The 17,684-nt window shown below is 43.7% G+C and overlaps 1 pseudogene; it reads left to right on the top strand.

The window, feature by feature from the left end:
* LOC139380649 (melanophilin-like) overlaps positions 1-6,618 on the top strand; it is a 126,164-nt pseudogene extending 119,546 nt beyond the window's left edge.
* Positions 6,619-17,684: the final 11,066 nt, after the last annotated feature.

The raw sequence follows: 17,684 nt of genomic DNA, 5'->3' as shown, positions 1-17,684 counted from the left end.
AAAATGTCTGCAGCATTGAAGGTTCAAGAACACAGTGGCTTCCATCATTCTTAAATGGAAGAAGTTTGGAACTACCAAGAATGTTCCTAAAGCTGGCTACCCGGCCAAACTGAGCAATCAGTTGGTCCTTCTCGCTGATTGCTCAGAACACGATGGCCACTCTGACAGAGCTCCAGAATTCTTCTATGGAGATGGGAGAACCTTCCTGAAGGACAACTATCTATCCAGCACTCCACCAATGAGGCCTTTATGGTAGAGCGGCCAGACAGAAGCCACTCCTCAGTAAAAGGCACATGACAGCCCGCTTGGAGTTTGCCAAAATGCACATAAAGGACTCTCAGATCATGAGAAACAAGATTTTCTGGTCTGATGAAAACAAGATTGAACTCTTTGGCCTGAATGCCAAGCGTCACGTCTAGGGGAAACCTGGCACTATCCTTACTGTGAAGCATGATGGTGGCAGCATCATGCTGCGGGGATATTTTTCAGTGGCAGGGACTGGGAGACTAGTCAGGATTGAGGCAAAGATGAACGGAGCAATGTACAGAGATATCCTTGATGAAAACCTACTCCAGAGAGCTCAGGATCTCAGCCTGGGGCAGAGGTTCACCTTCCAACAGGACAACGACTGTAAGTACACAGCCAAGACAACGCAGGAGTGGCTTCGGGACAAGTCTCTGAATGTCCTTGAGTGGCCCAGCCAGAGCCCGCACTTGAACCTGATCAAACATCTCTGGAGAGACCTGACAATAGCTTGTAGCGACGCTCCCCATCCAACCTGACAGCTTGAGAGGATCTGCAAAGAAGAATGGGAGAAACTCCCCAAATACAGCTGTGCTAAGCTTGTAGCATCATACCCAAAAGGTGCTTCGACAAAGTACTGAGTAAAGAGTCTGAATAATTATGTAAATGTAATATTTCAATTTTTTTCTCTTCATTTTTTATACATTTGCAAAAATGTCTAAACTGTTTTTGCTTTGTCATAATAGAGTATTGTGTGTAGATTGATGAGGGGGGGAAAACGATTCAATATATTGTAGAATAAGGCTGTAATGTAACAATGTGGAAAAAGTCAAGGGGTCTGAATACTTTCCAAATGCACTATGTTTATGCGAACAATACAATTTGATTTGATTTTTGAGTTGATTGTCAGTGACTGACATAACAAGAGAGAAACTGCTGATGCACAACCCAATTGCACCTGGTGTATTCGATCAGGACCTAAGCAACCGATTATGCAGCTTATGCCTGGATCCGCCACTGCCCCTTAGTGTAGTCAACCGTTAGAGATGGTTGACCAGCATATCTCAAGCCATACACCTCAAACCAAGGAGGCACATTGTTCAGAAAGGTCTTTAAAAATCATCTGTTCCTGGATTAAAAAAGCACTTTCTATGGGGATTTTTTATTGAGCTACCTTTTTAGTCCAAAAGCAGGCTTAATCTGGGACCAGGAGACACAGGCCCATTGAGTAAATGTCCTTTTCCCCTGAAGGTGACAGACATCGAGAACAAGATCGCTGCCCTGAGTGCTGCTGGGATGTCTGTGGATATGACCAGGAGAAAGGTAAGGTGGGCAGAGTCTGGGACCTGTGAAAATCACATTTGAGTATCTCTGTACTTATTCATGATTTTGATGAAAACAGGACCCGCATGTGTAGATTGCGTAATACTATGGAAAACAAAACATGGTGTTATGTGTATTTTTCTTAAAGTGACATTTTCAGCCATATAGGCTGATTACAAGGCTCTCCAAGAGATGAAACAAGCTTTTTTTTACTTTTTTACAGATCAACTCCCATGTCACCTTAACAGAGCATAGACAGAGCGTGGAAAGTCTCAGTGTCTAATTTGAATCAGACTACTGCTGAGTCTTCATGTGCGTCCAGGGTCCTCCTCACAATAGCATTATTTTTTCTTCTCTTGTTTCTTTTAGTCAACTGTCCCTCCCCAAAGAAGGAGAAGTGCCTATGACCTTCCAACAAGTAAGAACCGAAAATGCTGCGCTAGCAGAATCTACAGGGGCTCGTAACCCTAAAGTCTTAACCTTGTTTCACTTAGAACATGATAGGATTGAGAAACATTGCAGAGCTCATTCCTGAGTGTACCAATTGGCCAAGAAACTTTGGAACACTTCCCATGCTTTTGACAGTCATAACCGTGTCATACATTGTTACAGGTTTATAGTATGTCAATTATCATATGTTTCTGGTTGATCGTCATAATACGCTTCACTACATGACATTATCAAATGTTTATGACAGCACTATGTCAGAGTGAGGGCTATAGTTGAACTAAAGTGTCACCAGGAACCAGAACTGTTTGTGCTGTCTTGCTAACTCCTATGGTGATTGAAGAACTACGCTACCGGGAACTTCCCTACATGAGAAAAGACATACTTGTGGGGGACCCCAAAAACACTTTATAGAGAGGTTGCAAACAACTTTATACAGTGGTTGCTTTCTAATAATCTCATGAAGGAAAGTGCACTTGTTCAAGGAAATTTGAATTTGAAAGGAAATTTGTGGAATATGGAAACTCACTCTAGCCCATGCCTGCACCAATCCAATGTTTTAAACTTGTTGGGAGTGGTGAACGAGTGCACAATTCAGGAAGGAGACATTGGGACGCAACTTCCAGGTGAAGAGGAAGAGTTTTCAATGTAAAAATTATAATCAAAGCTATTAAAGTTAATTCAAGTTGACTCCTTTGTAATTCTCCTGTCCCCTTAAAAAACGTAATGTGAAAACGCGCCTGATATACAAAGAATTGATTTGTGTTGGGCCGGCCCCGGTTTAGCCTATGGTTTGCGTAACATTGTGGCCTATATAGACCAACACGTGGCCATTGCTGTGGTGAGAGAAGCGAGTCTATGTCTCTCACAGAACTGAAATGAGATTCACTTTCTATAATCCATCTCCCTCTCTCTGCTCTGATAGACATGAGCCTGCAACTCTCATCTCTCCAGTGTTGCACTTCATTTATTTCTTTATAGAATCAAATCCATGGAAGGGTGCTGGAGGTGCCGCAGCACCCATGATAAATTGAAATACATTTGCCACAGTTATAGAATTAATAATCTGTTCAGAAAGAAATGAAATAATATTGAATACTACACCAGGAGTACCTATAATTTAGCCACAGCTGCGCTGTGGATTGTGTGTAGGCCAATCTCTAAGCATGCCTACAGTCGGGAATGCTCAGCAAAATTGTCAGTGAACAGCTTTCTTTTTTTTTTAAATGCCTAGCTATGGATTGTGTGTAGGCCAATTTCTAGGCATGCCTACAGTCGGGAATGTGTGGCAAAATTGTCAGTGAACAGCTTTCTTTTTTTTTAAATGCCTAGCTGTGGATTATGTGTAGGCCAATTTCTAGGCATGCCTACAGTCGGGAATGTGTGGCAAAATTGTCAGTGAACAGCATGCAGCCAAGACAGGCCTTTCACAATAGTTCAAATCCAATCCCGGGAAAACAGGTTGGAAAACAAATGAACCCTGCTGAAAAGAGAAGACTAATCTGTCTGTAGACTACCAAATGATCACCTTCCAACTCGGCATATTGTGCTGACAACGTTGTTTTACAAAGTAAAACCAGAGAGAGTAAGCTTTGGGCACGAGCGTGTCAGCCATCAGCGTTGAGTGAGCTGTGCATCATTGGGTGAGTCAGTGAAATGGAAAAGCTTTTTTAGGACTATAATTTCCTCCTCATATTGTAGCCTACAATATGTGTCTCCACCACACACCTAGGTCTAGGCTATTGATGGATTCAAGACGAGGTTGTTTTTATTGATCTCAGATTCTCAGTATGTCAGTGTCAAAGTAGCATGTCATATTGATAATTTGTGAGGTATTAAAAAATATTGTGCTAAAGTCTCCAGTCATCTAAAATGATGTAGAATTGCAAGAAATGTGTTTATGAAAGGCCACATTTTTCCCGGTCTCTAGGCTACCAAAATGTTGCCTAATGTGTGCAACTTTTGCAAGCCCTCTACTCTACAGCCCTATGCCAAATTAAGCACTGGTTGCTCTGTGTGGTGTTTCTCTTGTTGGCATACTCCTTCATACTCTCTGGGTTTATTCCACATGTGGTTGGTTTTGGTTAATCTGTGTGTTGATTGGGTTTCTGTTGTTTAGGTACATTGGGTAATTAATTCATTACCGGAGCTCATAAAATGGTGTGGATCTAAGAATCAAAACATTGTTTCTCTTGTTTTGGGCTCCAAATGGAAGGCTGCAGAGGTATAATCATGCTCTTATTTCTACATTGCATAGTCATTAGAACAGGGTGGTGAGGCTTAGAGTCATTCTGGCTGAACCTTTGTTCACTTTTTTCATCGTCAGTTGCCTGTGTAGGCTCTAAACACTGTGATGCACTCAACGACGTTCTCTATCCCATAGATACTCCCATAGAGAAATCGACCTTGATTGTTTTGCACTGCCGCCATTTCAGTGACACATGCTTTGAACGCTGATAAGAGGAATATGATGAGAGACAGAGAATAGGGAGGGATGAGGAAAGAGGCGAGCAAGAGAAAGTTGTTTGTGGTGCTGTTCAATGCCAAAATGTATTTCTTATTCGTGTTGATTTAAAACGTGGTTACACCCCTAGTTTGGTTTAAGAGGGTTCTTAGTGGAGGATTACTTAATGCGTTGAGTTGCCAGACTTCTACAAGAGTTTTATGAGAGCGCTGTATGAGTGTGGGAGGAATACTGCACACACACAACACTTTCTCATCAGCCCCTTAGGTATAGTTAGTTTTTCAGCCTATTTTAGGTGGCCCTAAATTATATTAGTTATAATCATCGGTATGATTTACAATTTGTGGTCCCAGTCTTTTCTTTTCAGCTGACCTAACAACTAAGCATCAAAGGTATTTATGTGACACATTTTGAACTATTCTTGTGTCCCAATGTCCCAGTTTTAAAAGTCAGTCATGTTTGGGATAATCATCCAATCACTCTCAAATGGAATCAAAGCATTCTCTCCCTCTCCTCCCCATTTCTCACTGTCTGTCTCTCTCTCTCTCTCTCTCTCTCTCTCTCTCTCTCTCTCTCTCTCTCTCTCTCTCTCTCTCTCTCACTCTCCATTCTGCAGAAACCAGTAATGGCACAGGGTCATTGAGGAGGAAGTTGAGCATCTTGTAACTGAGTACAGTGATTCTTATAACAGAGAATCTGCTGGAGCAGGAGTCCATTTTGTGTCAAGTTCTTTCATTGGCTATACGTTATTGTGAACTGAACCTAATAATGCCATTACCTCTCTGTTTGTTTATTACATTTACTCAATATTATTTCTAATATTATTTATATTCAAGAATGTGAAATGTTATGCTTCATGTTACAATGTCTTAATGCATTTGTTGAACAGTAAAAAAAACTAAAAAAACATTATAGCAATGATGTAACTGCCAACTTTATTAAAATGTACTTATGACTAGACTTAGACATCCATAGTACATTAACTGTAATCTCATGTTTGTACTACTATTGAATGAGCCTGTTGAAAAGCTTTATTAACTTCACTATTAACAGATTACACAATTATATGTAGGGTTTTCTCCAGAGAATTGAAGCTGTTTCTCATATAGGCTTCATTCCATAGGGATCATGGAACACTTTGTAGGAACTAAATCTCAGAGGTCAATTGATAAACCAATTCCAGGAGGCACATATGGTTCTCCATTGCGTTCCAGTCTATATGCTTTCTGACATCAAGTGACAAGAGATTGAGTGATGGTCTGCGCCCAGACCCGGCGCCAGAACAAATAATTTGGACTGCCTTTGCTTTCCATAGGCGGGCCCGTTTTTTTCACGGGACCTCATGCGTGGTCATGCGCGTTCACAGTTTTTTTAATTGGTGTAATAGTAAAGCCCATCCGCAGCTCGTGGGTTTCAAGTTCGGGAAGCTTACTATTTATCCTACCATTTTCTGCGTGACAGTTCTGATTATTTTTATACGCACATTTTCAATAATAACGTTTTCATGTATCAAAATCAATGACTTTGATTATCGAGGCTGGGAGTGTTGGGAAGATTTTTCAAATACTGACGAACAATCATTCGCAATGAATGTTACTCAAGACACATTTTAGACGCTTTTCACTGACAGCCGCAACTCAATCAGGTAGACCTATTGCCACGCGCACTACACAAATTGTGGGCTTCCCAAACACACTTGTGATTTGAACAAATCCATAGCTATTTTTTTAAAGAAGCTAATTATCCTCTGTGGCTAAATCATGCTCCCTGGTGAAGTGTTTTGAATTATTTTATTTACACAGGAGTAATTATATAATTTGGGAGAAACATGCATTTACTTAAGGGCAATCCAGCATCTTAACAGTACACTGTGCACACGCAAACTTTCCTTACCAATTAGCAAGAGGCTGAAACCAGAGATCTGTATATAATGACGAGTTGCTCATGTCTCCAACATAACAATGGGTATTCCCATAGAAACGCATTGAATTTATACTGGACAGATTATGGCAAGAGTGAGCCCTCACGCTTTGCCACTTCCTCTCTGCTGAAGCTGTATCACGGGAGAAAGCATCCGAGCGAGCGAAACAGCGCCCCTCTATATGTTGCCCATGTATCTGATGCTTTGTGGCCAGAAATAGTATGACTCTTTTGGTCCAGATAGCATCAGATACATGGTTTACACATACTGAGACAGAGAGGCGCTGTTTCGCTCGCTCGGATGCTTTAACAGAGATCGATGCGTCGTTCTGTCGGCGTTCGTCTCGGTCAAATAAACAATCACTATTTCAATATTTTATTTGGAAGGGCCCTCCCATTACGCCGTTTTTTTCTGCATCCAAATGGCACCCTATTTCCTATGTAGTGCACTTATTTTGACCAGAGTCCTATGGGGTTACAGTCAAAAGTAGTTATATTAATTGTATTTATTTAACCCTTAATGTAGTGCACTATAAAGGGAATAGAGGGACATTTAGTTATGTCGGTGTAGGAGACTGTTCAAATAGATACAGCAATTTGATGCTTTAATATTAGGGCATATATTCAGGATATACACACAAACATGGGTGCGTGAATGATGCAAGAGGTTAGAACTGATTGCCGCTATTGTACTATGTTAAACAGTAAAGTAACATTCATGTAGTTTTTAGTACAATAGACTTAATACTGCTTTTCTGCTACTGAATTGCTCTGTACATTTGTAGTCATCTGAATGAATTAATTTGAATGAATTTGTATCCTCTGCATGAACCATTAATTGCTATTTTATATTTATTAGTAGATATCCTAGTGTGAACATCACTACAAAGTATGTGAACCATGTTTCCAATACTATAGTGCCAAGTAACACCTTTGACATTGTACTAATTAAAATGTAAACAAAGTCAATATTTTTGTGTTTGTCTTTTATTCACGCCTCCACTTTTGTCATTAATGACTCAATAAATTCAAGGTCAATGATATTTATTTCAACAACTACTTTTTCCTCCCAACATATGTTTCCTCGTCCGTCTTATTATTCAGCCACAGGTTTACACACCAATAATTATTTGTAGCCTTGTAAAGTTTTTTGTATTTCTTGCAGATGGAGTCTTATCTCATCATAATTTAACCATAGACATAGGATTCATTCCGTCTATAAGAAAACATGGCGATATTTTGATCACGACATTTCCTTTGCCATGGGGATGGAATCAGATACTCTTAGGATATTAGTTTTCTTCGGGCTGCTGCTTATTGAAAAGTATGCCACGTGCCCGGGCATTGCCTTAGCGAAAATGTTTTTTTTCTCTCTCACTAAGATCCCTCTGAAAGGTCTCGCTGAGGTCCACTGGTGTGAGACTAAGATGTTTTCCATGTCGTTATCACCAGCCTTGTCATGAAATGGCCTCTGAACGAGCTGAATGCCTGTCGCGAGGGCACGTAGACACACTGCAGGGATTCCATTACAGATAGCTACCACACATTACTCTGCGCAACACATACTGTTTCACTCTTGTCCTATCTATATGGGACCACCCATTATGGTCAAGAGAAAATCCGCACAACCCACATTGCACTTGTGTGGCCTGGGTGGTCAAGCTGTCAACAGCACTCTCTCTACTCTATCCAATAAAACATACAATACAGAAGGAGTGGGATTGCACAACTCATTATATTAAATAAACCCTTAAATACATTATGGAAGCTCGTCATAATGTAGTTAAATAACATTAATAACTCTCCTAATCCCCTTGCTGGACATAAAATATTCCATATACTGCGCTCCTCCATTTTCTCACCACTTATTCCAAAATTTAAAGTAGGACCATGAATGGAGGATTGTGGTCACGGCTATTTACAGAAAGCAGCATACCTTGCCTTTTAATAATTCATTTATTCAGACCATTGTATAGTTTGTGCATATTCATGGTTTTGTAAGTATATCTTGTTAATTTCAGATGATGCAGTTATAGGTGTCACTGAGGATGTGAGTCATCTATGTGCTCATGATTGGCTTTGTGTGAATGTATGAGAAGATGCATGTGTGACTTGACCTCTCAACCAAACATGACATTTATTTTATTTTTTTGCTAAACTTTCATTTATACCCATTTATGAAACTGCAACATGCAGCAAGTGGTTAGGGTAAAGTCGATCATTTTATGAATGCTAACGAGTGGTTAGGGTTTGTTAAGTGGTATGGTAAGGTCAGGTTTAGCCAGCTAATGTGCGCAGCGTCACCAAATGTACAGATACAGTAGGACGCATGAAAACGAGAAATACATTGTTTTATTATATTGCCTCAAGTAATAACAGGCTCATGAGAAAGATGTCAATGTTTAATATCCATGTACACAAAAGTGGAATGAGACACAATGTGTGTGTGTGTGTGTGTGTGCGCGCAATGTGCAATGTGACATCAGCATCCCCTCTGTGTGGATATAAACTTACTTCCAGAGCAGGTCCTTTTCTGAATGACTCTCCACTACAGCCGTACACCTCAACTCCATCCACCTCACAGGATAAGCAGAGGCATGCCAAGACACTTCAGCTCCCCAAAGACTAAATACACTGAGTAACTCTGGTCTATCATACTTCTTACACTCAAGTAGCTAGCCATCGGAACAGAAGATTCTCTTTAGATTCTCCATTCAAGCAGAGGGACAACCTGAAGCCTGAGGTTCCTAAAGCCAAAGGATACTTGGCTCTTCTCCACATTGTAAGTTTTCACTTCTATTCTTTACTCTTAAATGTCCTTGAATTAACTCTAAGATGTTTTATTTTAATAGCTGTTATATTTTGAGCAAATTTGACTATTGGTTTTTACACGCCTGAAGCATATTTGATGTCAAGTGAACTCCTTGACCAGTGTATCCCCAGGATTTACCAATGCTATTTTTCTATTGTGTTTTAGAGGCACTGCAATCATTTTCATAGCCAAGTCCTATAGCAAAAACTGGATGAATCACTGATGGTTCTGCGTCATTTTAACCTCCAAAAAATCTATCTGATTACGTTGAATCAATATGGAAGACTGATTGGATTTTCAAATAGTAATCAATATAAAGGCATTTTGTCTTTTTTTCAACCAACTTTCAACCAACATTTTTCCAACCTAAAATTCCTAATATGGAGTTGCACCCCCCTTTGCCCTCAGAACAGCCTCAATTCGTCAGCATGGACTACAAGGTGTTAAAGGCATTCCACAGGGATGCTGGCCCATGTTGAGTCCAATACTTCCCACAGTTGTGTCACGTTGGCTGGATGTCCTTATGGTGGTGGACCATTCTTGATACACATGGAAAACTGTTGAGCATGAAAAACCCTGCAGCATTGCAGTTCTTGACACACTCAAACTGGTGTGCCTGGCACCTACTATCATACCCCATGCACCCTGTCTTGACCATTCACGCTCTGAAAGGCACACACACACACAATCCATGTCTCAATTGTCTCAAGGCTTAAAAATCTTTCTTTGACCTGTCTCCTCCCTTCATCCACACTGATTGAAGTGGAATTAACAGGTGACATCAATAAGGGATCATAGCTTTCACCTGGATTCACCTTGTCAGTCTATGTCATGGAAAGAGCAAGGGTTCCCAATGTTTTCAACACTTAGGGTATTGTGCTATTTTCTTGTAAGTCCATGCAATGTTTACAGAATTGTTTCATGCATAGTTTGGTAGTCAGTGTATTGCGCTTATGATAGTTTGGCAACAGAAGACAGACATGTACTAGGAGTTTGGTTTTCTGTTGTACTGTATCTTCTGATTGTTATTCAATGAACACATTATTCGATAGCACCTTTATAATCAATAAAGTTATGTTAATTGGTTCTGGTTGATCATTGATTTATATTATTTGCATGATGAATGCTATTTACTTTCTATGAACCTATGCTCATTTAGCAGAATTCAATTCTGAAGTAAAACTTTATTGTTCCAGATTGACGTCTGCCCCAGCCTAGGACTCAGTGATCGACATCTGTATGATGACCATGAGGGTGTGTGCGGTGCTCTATGCCCTCATGTTACTGCTGTCACGGACTCTATCCAAGACACACGTTGGGTATCCACAGAGCTCCATGGAGATAAGTATGTTATTTTCCCATCTCTGTCTTTCTTTACTCTTCATCTTTCCTTTAACTCAAACTAATTTACTATAAAGTCATATGGTCGCTCTCGCCACTTTCATTATTTGGACCGCATTCACACAATCACTCTCTCCTACCATGTTCTTGTGCACACTCCCCTCCTTCTCTTCTAACTTCTCCCACAGTCCCTTTCACTCCACAGATTCTGTTACAACCTCACCTATATTTCTCAGCTCCCCCAACGTTGACGTCATTATTTATTTTCAGAAAGGTTATGTGTCTTCTATTTTTCTTTTGAAAAAACTATTTATGTCACTCAGATCCAGACATCAATGCCTCGTGGTACACAGGACGAGGGATCCGACCAGTAGGACGTTTTGGGCGACGGACGAACGGGAGAATCCAAAGGCTGGCCCTCGCCACACATAGTCTGTATTCCCAACATGGAAAACAAAGACTGGCGAACGGATTAAATACATCATGAAACTGTTTTGCCTCTTTATTTCTCCTTGTTGTTTGTATATTAAGAAGTGATGTGATTGAATAAAAACATTTAGAAACTAGCGTGTCATGGTGAATTCTGCTCTTCTTACATACAGTACATCTGTCTCATATTGTGCATTTGTCTTGGCTTTGACTCTAAATTGTAACCTTTAACATTTCTGGACAACATTTTTAGTTACGCTTCATATTACAGTCATTTTACAGGGAGGTTCAGGGCCGGACTTGGACCAACAATCGTCTCTGGCATTTTTAACACACTGGCTCATTTTTTTCCTCGACACCCCCTATTATTAGACAGTTAATAATGTGTGCAAGGTATAAAGATTACTAAGGTATAAAGACTAGTAACATAGGCTTAAAGTAGTAGGGAACACCATACAAGTGATAAAGGATAAAGGGCTACAGCATAAGAATTGTTGGAAGAGATTCTCGTCTGCACTGTTGAACCAACCCAGTAAATGTGGAGGAGGAGTTAAGATGGAGTGTCTTGTTGTTCAAATCCAAAAGTGGAAGTCGCATCAGGCTCTTTTTCCATTTCCACTGAAAAACATCCGGTTGGGTCCAAACCCGCAGGTAATTGCCTGTAGCTGATTGGCTAGTACACTATATATACAAAAGTATGTGGATACCCCTTCAAATGATTGGATTCTGCTATTTCAGCCACACACGTTGCTGACAGGTGTATAAAATCAAGCACACAGCCATGCAATCTCCATAGACAAACATTGGCAGTAGAACTGGCTTATTGAAATGCTCAGTGACTTTCAATGTGGCACCATCATAGGATGACACCTTTCCAACAAGTCAGTTTGTCAAATTTCTGCCCTGCTACAGCAGCCCCGGTCAACTGTAAGTGCTGTTATTGTGAAGTGGAAACATCTAGGAGACAACGGTTTAGCCGCGAAGTGGTAGACCACATTAGCTCACACAATGGGACCACCGAGTGCTGAAGCACATAGTGCGTAAAAATAGTCTGTCCTCAGTTGCAACACTCACTACCGAGTTCCAAACTGCCTCTGGAAGGAACGTCAGCACAATAACTATTCATCGGGAGCTTCATGAAATGGGTTTTCATGGCAGAGCAGACACACACAAGCCTAAGATCAAATCACCCTTCATCATCTGGCAGTCCGAAGGACAAATCTGAATTTCCAGGAGAACGCTACCTGCCCGAATGCATAGTGCCAACTGTAAAGTCTGGTGTAGGAGGAATAATGGTCTTGGGCTGTTTTTCATGGTTCATACTAAGCCCCTTAGTTCCAGTGAAGGGAAATCTTAACGCTACAGCATACAATGACATTCTAGACAATTATGTGCTTCCAACTTTGTGCCAACAGTTTGGGGAAGGCACTTTCCTGTTTCAGCATGACAATGTCCCCGTGCACAAAGCGAGGTCATCCATAACAGAAATGTTTTGTCAAGATCAGTGTGGCTGAATGGACCAAGTCCCCACAGCAATGTTCCAACATCTAGTGGAAAGTCTTCTCAGAAGAGTGGAGGTTGTTAAAGCAGCAAAGCGGGGATCAACTCCATATTAATGCCCATGATTTTGGAATTAGATGTTCTACGAGCAAGTGTCCACATACACTAAATAACCAAAAGTATGTCTGGTGATCAGAATCATAGTTGCCGGGCTACAGGACAACAAACCAGGGATCGGTTGGCTAAAGTCAGGGAGGGGAGAGAGTTCTACAGCCAGATATCATGGCACCAGAAGGAGGAGAGTGTCAGAGAAGGCTGCAGAAGACTATACACTTAGGAGCCACATGGGGTTCTCCACAGAGGGAAGGCATTAGGATTGTAACTTGTCATAACTCTCCTGTGTAACTTGTCATAACTCTCCGGTTACAGTGGGTCCGCTCTACAGCTTGCTCTCTCTCGTAGAGGGGGAGAGCAGGAAGCCGGCTGTGTTATGGTCGGTCATAAAATACGCTGCCCCTATGCTCTGTAGTGTTCGGAATGTCAACTGTGGAACAGAGAGAGAGAGATACTTGGACATCAAGTTTGAATAATTCAACAATATTTCTATTTTTGAGAATGTGGGAGTGGTCCGTGGACACTTAAGGTAAAGTCATGACGAGTGTGTTTAATTTGGTGATCTCATGAAGGACAGGAGACCCACATTACTGTATCTCTGGTTGTGTACACCTTCCAATTATGGGGTTTACTGATGGTTGTGTCATGACGTTGGCTTGTGGGTAAGGTTTATGACCCCCCATAAATACCTTTCTCCCTTTCCTCTCTCTTGACTCTACCGAAGGACTCTTGAAAAGCCTTTGTTAAACATAGAGTCTGGGAACATCAAAAGGTGGGAGGAAAGGAACCATATTTCAGTAATCCAACCAGTTGAAAATATACGTTGTGTCACGAATCCCGCCGAAGATGGTGCCTCTTCCTGTTCGGGCGGTGCTCGGCGTTGCCGGTCTACTAGCTGTCACCGATCCCCTTTTCTGTTTCAGTTCATTTTGTCTGATTAGTTTCACCTGTTTCTTGTTTAGGTTTAGGTTGTGGGCTATTTAAACCCGGTAGGCCCGCCGGCTTTTGTGCGGGCTTGTTTTTCTGTTCATGGTGTGTGGATTATTGTGGATTCCGTTTTCCGGACAGTTTAGTCCTGTTTGTTCAACTGTGTATTTATGCGCCCTTGTGTGTGGCGTGACCGTTACTCTGTTCTTGGAACTACCCTGCTCTCTGCGCCTGACTCCTCCAACCACTACTCCTAGAAGCCGTGACACGTTGGTACTCAATGAATATGATGCCAGATCAGTTGGCGTCTGAGACATAATGGCAGATGAAAGGGTGACATAAACTGTATCTTGGAAAGTTTACACATTCTAGTTCACATAATCAGATTCACATTGAATTGTTGTGCAATTTAAATGTTTAAATTTGAAACTACTTGTGAAAAGATTAAATGTAATTTTAGCTTCCAAATGAGAGAATTGGATTTTCATAAGGTTAAAGCTCTGCTCACTCAGTGGCCCGCCCATGTGAAGAGACATTGGTTATAAACTATGAAACACACCCTTCTCTCCCCTCCTATTTAAAGCCCTTGACGAAAATGTACCTTTCTGTTCCGATGACATTAGGGTGATAGTCCAATATTGAAAGTGTTCAGATAATAAGCTGTTCCGGGTACATTAGGGCGAGAGCCCTATGTAAGAAGGACAAAGTGTCACACCCTGACCATAGTTTACTTTGTATATTTCTATGTTGTGGTTGGTCAGGGTGTGATCTGAGTGGGCATTCTATGTTACATGTCTAGTTTGTCTAGTTCTATGTTCGGCCTGATATGGTTCTCAATCAGAGGCAGGTGTTCGTCATTGTCTCTGATTGGGAACCATATTTAGGTAGCCTGGGTTTCACTGTGTGTTTGTGGGTGATTGTTCCTGTCTATGTGTTTTCACCAGATAGGGCTGTTTAGGTTTTCATTACGTTCTTTATTTTGTAGTGTTTGTATTGATTCGTGTTTTACGTTTGGTTATTAAACATGGATCGCAATCTACACGCTGCATTTTGGTCCGACTCTCCTTCTCATACAGAAAACCGTTACAGAATCACCCACCACCAACGGACCAAGCAGCGTGTCAACAGGCAGCAACAGCAGCGTAAAGAGGAATGGACATGGGAGGACGTTATGGACAGCAGGAGTATGGACTATACTACTTGGGAGGAGATCGACAGGTGGGCGGCCGACCCAGGGAGAGTGCCGGAGCCCGCCTGGGATTCGCTGGAGCAGTGCGAGGAAGGTTATCGTAGAATGGAGGCGGTGAAAGCAGAGAGGCGCTGGTATGAGGAGGCAGCACAACGTTGCGGATGGAAGCCTGAGAGGCAGCCCCAAAAATTTCTTGGGGGGGGGGGCTAACAGGGAGTATGGCTACGCCAGGTAGGAGACCTGGGCAGACTCCCTGTGCTTACCGGGGGGCTAGAGAGACCGGACAGGCACCGTGTTATGCAGTGGTGCGCACGGTGTCTCCAGTGCGGGTGCATAGCCCGGTGCGGTATATTCCAGCTCCGCGTGTCGGCCGGGCTAGATTGAGCGTCGAGCCTAATGCCATGAAGCCGGCTCTACGCATCTGGTCCCCAGTGCGTCTCCTTGGGCCGGCATACATGGCACCAGCCTTGCGCTCGGTGTCTCCGGTTCGCCTGCATAGCCCAGTGCGGGCTATTCCACCACGCCGCACTGGCAGGGCGACCGTGAGCATTCAACCAGGTAAGGTTGGGCAGGCTCGGTGCTCAAGAGCTCCAGTGCGCCTGCACGGTCCGGTCTTTCCAGTACCACCTCCACACCCCAGCCCTCCGGTAGCAGCTCCCCGCACCAGGCTTCCTGTGCGTGTCCTCGGCCCAGTACCACCAGTGCCAGCACCACGCATCAGGCCTACAGTGCGCCTCGCCTGTCCAGCGCTGTCGGAGCCCTCCTCCTCTCCAGCGCTGTCGGAGTCTCCCGCCTGTTTAGCGCTGTTAGAGCCTTCCTTCTCTACAGCGCTGCCGGAGTCTCCCGCCTGTTCAGAACTGCCAGTCTGCATAGAGCTGCCAGTCTGCATAGAGCTGCCAGTCTGCATAGAGCTGCCAGTCTGCAAGGAGCTGCCAGTCTGCAAGGAGCTGCCAGTCTGCATAGAGCTGCCAGTCTGCAAGGAGCTGCCAGTCTGCAAGGAGCCGCCAGAGCTGCCTGTCTGCAGGATGCCGCCAAAGCTGCCAGTCTGCAAGGAGCCGCCAGAGCTGCCAGTCTGCAAGGAGCCGCCAGAGCTGCCAGTCTGCAGGATGCCGCCAAAGCTGCCAGTCTGCAAGGAGCCGCCAGAGCTGCCAGTCTGCAAGGAGCCGCCAGAGCTGCCAGTCTGCAAGGAGCCGCCAGAGCTGCCAGTTAGCATGGAGCAGCCAGGGCCGCCAGTCAGTATGGAGCAGCCAGGGCCGCCAGTCAGCATGGAGCAGCCAGGGCCGCCAGTCAGCATGGAGCAGCCAGGGCCGCCAGTCAGCATGGAGCAGCCAGGGCCGCCAGTCAGCATGGAGCAGCCAGAGCAGCCAGTCAGCATGGAGCAGCCAGTCAGCATGGAGCAGCCAGAGCAGCCAGTCAGCATGGAGCAGCCAGAGCTGCCAGTCAGCATGGAGCAGCCAGTCAGCATGGAGCAGCCAGAGCTGCCAGTCAGCATGGAGCAGCCAGTCAGCATGGAGCAGCCAGAGCTGCCAGTCATCATGGAGCAGCCAGTCAGCATGGAGCAGCCAGAGCTGCCAGTCGACCGGACTCTTCCAGATCTGCCAGTCGACCGGACTCTTCCAGATCTGCCAGTCGACCGGACTCTTCCAGATCTGCCAGTCGACCAGACTCTTCCAGATCTGCCAGTCGACCAGACTGCCAGTCGACCAGACTCTTCCAGATCTGCCAGTCGACCAGACTCTTCCAGATTCTCCAGTCAGCCAGGATCTGCTAGATCCAACTATCTGCCTGGGCTTCCTCTCAGTGCTGAGCTTCCTCTCAGTGCTGAGCTTCCTCTCAGTGCTGAGCTACCCATCAGTCCCGAGCTACCTCTGTCCCGAGCTGTCCCTCTGTCCCGAGCGGTCATTAAGGAGGGTAACCTATCTAGGGACGCTAAGGAGGTGGACTAAAACGATTATGGAGTGGGGTCCACGTCCAGCGCCAGAGCCGCCACCGCGGACAGATGCCCACCCAGACCCTCCCCTATAGGTTCAGGTTTTGCGGCCGGAGTCCGCACCTTGGGGGGGGGGTACTGTCACACCCTGACCATAGTTTACTTTGTATATTTCTATGTTGTGGTTGGTCAGGGTGTGATCTGAGTGGGCATTCTATGTTACATGTCTAGTTTGTCTAGTTCTATGTTCGGCCTGATATGGTTCTCAATCAGAGGCAGGTGTTCGTCATTGTCTCTGATTGGGAACCATATTTAGGTAGCCTGGGTTTCACTGTGTGTTTGTGGGTGATTGTTCCTGTCTATGTGTTTTCACCAGATAGGGCTGTTTAGGTTTTCATTACGTTCTTTATTTTGTAGTGTTTGTATTGATTCGTGTTTTACGTTTGGTTATTAAACATGGATCGCAATCTACACGCTGCATTTTGGTCCGACTCTCCTTCTCATACAGAAAACCGTTACACAAAGACCACCTACAGAACTAAGATAACCTCAGCAAGAACCTAACAAAATTAGCATTGAATTTCAATGTGAAGGTGACGACCTCCATGCCGAAAGGATGAATTTCGACTAGACCAGCCAGAATATAGCATCAGCATAAAGCATGGCAACTTGGTATGAACTTTGAACTCTTCACACCAGAAGTGATACTTCCTAGCCATAGAGTTAGCAGCAGCCACTGTAAACGTGGGCTAGGAAAGGACGGACGACCTATCCCGTTTACCACACAACGACGTTACTACAACATATTCAGTTTACCACCAGGGACACTCTTCAAAGGACAAGGAAGATCTCTGTTGGGCAACACGGCCTTCCAACTACCACCAACCTATTGAAGCACAGCTCAGAGTAAATATTTATTGCATTTTCCTTTTCCAAATGGGCGGTAATTTAGAATACATAAGATACTGATAAGATCTCTTATCAGACTCTTCAGACTCTTCCAGATCCGCCAGTCAGCCAGACTCTTCCAGATCCGCCAGTCAGC

This window comes from Oncorhynchus clarkii, chromosome 22 (genome assembly GCF_045791955.1).
Source record: "Oncorhynchus clarkii lewisi isolate Uvic-CL-2024 chromosome 22, UVic_Ocla_1.0, whole genome shotgun sequence".
NCBI lineage: Eukaryota > Metazoa > Chordata > Actinopteri > Salmoniformes > Salmonidae > Oncorhynchus > Oncorhynchus clarkii.
This window is presented reverse-complemented; position numbering and strand designations above follow the sequence as displayed.